We start from the raw sequence: 5,089 nt of genomic DNA on the forward strand, positions 1-5,089 counted from the left end.
GGGAATCAACCTTAGGGATTAAAGCTAAGAGGGTATATGAAAATAATTTAGTCAGTTTTCCTTCAATAAAGAAAAACTGAACAAAGTCTATTACTTCCTTCTTAATGATATCCCAACAAACTGGAAAAACTTACCAGAGAACCCATCAGGTCCAGGAGCACTATCAGCACTCATGTCAAAAACTGTGAATTTGATTTCCTCTTCTTGAGGGCAGCTGGAGATATAATCATTATTCTCTTTGCTGATGCAGTTAGGGATACACTCCAGAATTCTGGGATCAGGAGTTCTGGGGTTAAGATTAAAAATCTGTTCAAAATGCTTGATAGCAGCCTTAGCAATTTTTGCATTCCCAGAGATCCATTTTCCTTTCTTATTCTTGATTCTATTTATCCCAAGCCTTTTTCTTCTATCTCTAATCACATAATGAAAGTACTCGTTGTTGGTATCCCCCTCTTCAAACCATTTGATCTTAGCTTTTTGTTTACGGATTGAATCCTGCTTGTTAAGCAAATGCACATATTCAGCATGACCTTTGTTGACTTCTTGTTTACTATTTTCAGATTTCTAAATAAGATCTTTATCTTCTAGGTACTGCATCTTAGCTTCCCACAACTCCACTTGTTCATGCATATTTCCTATTTCCTCCCTGGACCAAATGGAGAGTCTTCTAGCAACACTTTTGAGTTTTTGTTGAAGAATCCACATAGGATTACTAGTAACATTATGGTTCCAATTCATTCTGACAACCTCTAAGAAATCATCTTGGGTGGTCCAGAAATCCAGAAACTTGAAATACTTAGGCCCATCAGTATGCCCATTGTCACACCTAACTAGTAAAGGCCTGTGATCAGAGCCAGTTCTATCTAGATGCTTGACAGAGTTGTTAGCATACATCTTGTTCCAGTCATCATTAAAAAACACTTTATCAAGCCTTTTCCAAATTCTTGTGCCTGGTCTCCAATTGTTGCACCATGTATACTTACAACCATGGAATCCTGCATCTAACATACCACAGGAGTCCATATATTCAAAGAAAATCAAAACTCTTGGAGTTTCTGTGGGGTAATCCACCCAGTTTTTCTTCAGCATGAAAGATAACATTAAAATCCCCACCAATGCTCCAAGGGCCGTTAATAATATTGTTCAAATCTTCCAAACTGGCCCAAAGCTCTTTTCTATCTGCCTTAGTACATTTGGCATAGATAGTTATGATAAAAATTATTTCTATACTTTGATTCTTTTGGATGCTAAGGGTAACTTGTTGCTCATGATCTTGCATAATGGAGACATAATAATAGTCTTTCCAAAAAAACCAAATCTTACCATTTGAATTACTCGTGCAGTAATTGAATCTAAGAAATCTTTTGTAACCATCAACTTTGTTCATGTTTACCAAAGGTTCTGAAATGGCAACCAAGTCAACTTTAAATTTGTTAACCAATCTTTTGAGTCTTTGTATGGCCTTTTTAGACCTCACCCCTCTAATGTTCCATATGATTGCACAAATCATAAGAAACATCCTGGTTTGAAGTGTTTTTCTCCTCCCTGAAGCTAGGAGAGGCAGTGTTGTCTTTGATCTTTTTCTTTTCTATCTGTCCTTTCTTGTGTCTGCTTCTACCTCTCCTAGGAGGTGAAACTCTAACCTTTTCAGATACCTTTGCAACTTCCTGCTGATTATCAGCGTTAGTTCCCAAAGAAAAATCATTATTGTGTGTAATACTTTTGTTGTACTCAGCTTTGTCAATGCCTTCTCATTCAGTGCTATCAGCCAAATCTTGGGTGCTAAAGCTGTCTAGCACATTGTGATTCAAATCAACAACCAGATTGATACCAGGATTGCTTTTTATGTGTGATGGAAGGCTTGAGGTGTCACTATGCATAGCCATGTTATCTCCAGTTCCCTCCTTCTTCTCACCACTAGGTTCCTTTTCAACCTGTCTATTGTTAGTATCACTGATTTGTTGAATTGCCTCGTTCTCTTCGTTCTCTTTATTGATTTTTGGATGCTGTTGTTCCTCCTCAACACTCACACTGTTCTCTATATGTTTAGAGGTATTTTGTTGACCTTCTATGGTGCTTCTTCCTTTATTCCCTTTCCCCTCTCTAACTATGCTGCTAGTAACTTTCTTTTGAGCAGCACTGATTTTAACTTTGGTTCTCTTTTTTGGAGGTTTCTTTTTCTTCTTTCTCTTGATCCTGTCAAGCTTTTCCTTCATCACAGATCCACTCTTGGCCTCAGTATTTTTCCTTTGCTTGCTCACTTGTACCTTTTGATGGTCCATTCTCCTATCAATGTTTTCTTGCAGCTTCTCTTGCACTTGTTTCTCTACTTTTTTTTTTGTTTTCCTATTGATTGGTTTCTCTTACCTTATCCTCCTCAACACTTTCATCTACCAGGACATTGTTGTCCTGTCTTAGCTTTCTATTCTCTTTATCCTCAATTTCCTTGGCTTTCTTCTTTTCTACTCTTCTACATTGCAATATAGAATGTGCTAAAATTCTGCAATGGGTACAAAATTTTGGAACATTCTCATATTCAATCTTTTTGTAGAAACCTTTTCGAGGACAATTCTCATCCTCCGTTCCAACAAAAATAGAAGTTAACTTGGTCTTGGTCAAGTTTACCTCCACTCTTACTTTGGCCATGCTTGGTCTGGTACGGTTTTCTGTGGCAGCATCCATGGTGGGAGGAATTCCTATTGGTGCTACTACTTGTTTCACATAATTCCAAGTGTGCAAATGGAAAGGCAATCCAGGTAGCAAAACCCAAACAGGGACTATCAGAGAGTCTTCATCAGGTTTGAACTTTGGTGTCCATTTTTCCAACAGGGACCATCAGAGAGTTCTTTTCAGGTTTGAACTCTGGTGTCCATTTTTCCAACCACATCACTTGTTCCTCAATTTCAATGGATCTTTTATACCACACAGTCTTAAAGTCTTCTTCTTTAGTGAAATTAATAAAGACAGTATGGTAATCGTAAACCCCAATAGTAGCCTTACCTTTGATAGTTATTTTCTCTGCAAATCCTGCTAACAAGTTTCTCTATTTGTGGTCTGGCTTTAATAAATTTTCCAACCAATGTAAATTTGCATTTGTTGGACATAACTCCATAGTAATCCTTCGTATTGAAGAGGACAATTGCCACTCTATTGTGATTTGTGTATTTGGCTTTAACATCAGGGTTCCCAAATCGAATAGGGTTCTGAATAGCAAGGGTCTGAATTGCTTTAGCGTAGTTGGAATTGGATAGGGTTTCGTTGGTGGATGTGTTCGCAGTGGTGTTAGCAGTGTTGTTCTCACCCTCACGCGCCGTTTCCGGCGCCAGCATCGTCCCCATGGGGACGGAGCGTGTGACTCAGACGCTAAAAGTAATTGGAAATAGCGTTATGCTAAAATAACGGTAATTTTTACGGAGAGTTTTTAAGAGAGAGAATCTCAACTTTCAAATAGGAAATACTTCATCTTTGCATATAATTTTATGTCAAACGTGGCCTCTCTACAAACCAAAAGTAATTCTCCTTCCCTTTTAAACTCAATCTTCTCTAGGTAATTATTTTTTCCAGCCCACAGTGTTTACGCGGCCAAACTAATAAAACATGATGTGTATTTTTGGCATGCACTTTAAATTATATGACTATTTTTAATTAATATGCATTTCCATCTAATTTATTACTTCCTTTTTATATTAAAGCCGTCCACCCAAAATACATCTCCGGTGGTGGTGGGGGGTTTGGCTTAAGCCCTTATTATTAGCCCCTCATCTTGGTTGATCGGATATGGCATGGGCGTGACAAGGGATTTACATGATGGACCTTGACACGACCCTTGATGGTGTTGGCATCATGTTGGCAAGACTACCGACATGGGCATGTGCGGGTAAGGCATGGGCTGTGGCACTATGGCGTGTGGCTTAGGTGTCAAGACATGGCAAGAACATGGCAAGGCAAGGTAGTGTGCGTGAAGACAAGTCAAGGGCTGGTTGAGCTAAGGCAAGGGAAACGCAAGCTAGGCAAGGTTAAGGCATGGCATGACCGGGACAAGGCAAGGCATGGCACGACAAGGCAAGGCAAAGCAGTGGGTGCGGGCAAACCAGTGTCATGGGCGAGCTAGGCGTGCGGCAAAGGTAGGCATGTGCACAAGGCATGCCGCGCATGGAAAATGGCGGGAAGGTCGAGCATGGCGCCCATCTTTGGAGCGAGTGTGGGTCGTTGGATCCAAAACTCAGCAGAGACGGGCGCATGTCCGTGGCACACGCGAGCGGTTGGCCAGTTGGGAGGTTTCCCTTGTTTTCAGCTAAATGGCTATTTTGGCCGTGCAGTTTCCTTGTAATATGACTTGTATGCTTATCCTATGCAGTTGAATTGAGGTTGTCAATTGCCTTAATGGCCTATATAAAGGCACATACAGCCTTGTCAATAGGCAGATTGGGCTGTGTCGATCTAAATGTTTTTGTAAGTGCTCTTTGTACATGAGTTATATACAAAGTTGGGAAGTGATTCCTGTAAACTGTGCCTTGTGTTTTATTTCGTACTCTAAAAATATTTTATGTGTCAAATGAGTGTCAAAGAAAAGAGGAAGGCTGAATCATTGTGAGTGACTGTCGTGCGGTGTCAGTGATGAAAAAATTGATCCCGTAACACCTACCATGTTGATAACTTAAAAGCAAAAGTTCTAATATATTACTTAACCGTGAAAAAATACTCATGATTTAGCGTAAACAACGGAGTGAATAAATTTTTATTTTTTTCTAGACAAATGTTGTTTGGACCAAGTCAATTCTTCCACTGGTAGGACGCTTGTAATTATCCTCTTCCTCTGGTAACCCCATGTCCCCATCCACTAACAAATTTTTAGAAGTCAAACTTTTTTTAGGTAAAACTAAAAAACAGGATAGAATAGAAAATTTTGGCTTTTTTGCTTTGTTTTTTTGTTTTTGTTTTTGTTTTTGTTTTTGTTTTTGTTTTTGTTTTCAAATTTGATTTTGTATAGAATTTAAAATTTTGTTTCTGAGTTTAGACTCAGACTTAAAAAAAAACATTTAAAATTTGAATTATACATTAGATACTTTTCTATTTTTGTTAGCATCTA

This window comes from Lycium ferocissimum, chromosome 10 (assembly GCF_029784015.1).
Source record: "Lycium ferocissimum isolate CSIRO_LF1 chromosome 10, AGI_CSIRO_Lferr_CH_V1, whole genome shotgun sequence".
NCBI classification, from domain to species: Eukaryota; Viridiplantae; Streptophyta; class Magnoliopsida; order Solanales; family Solanaceae; genus Lycium; species Lycium ferocissimum.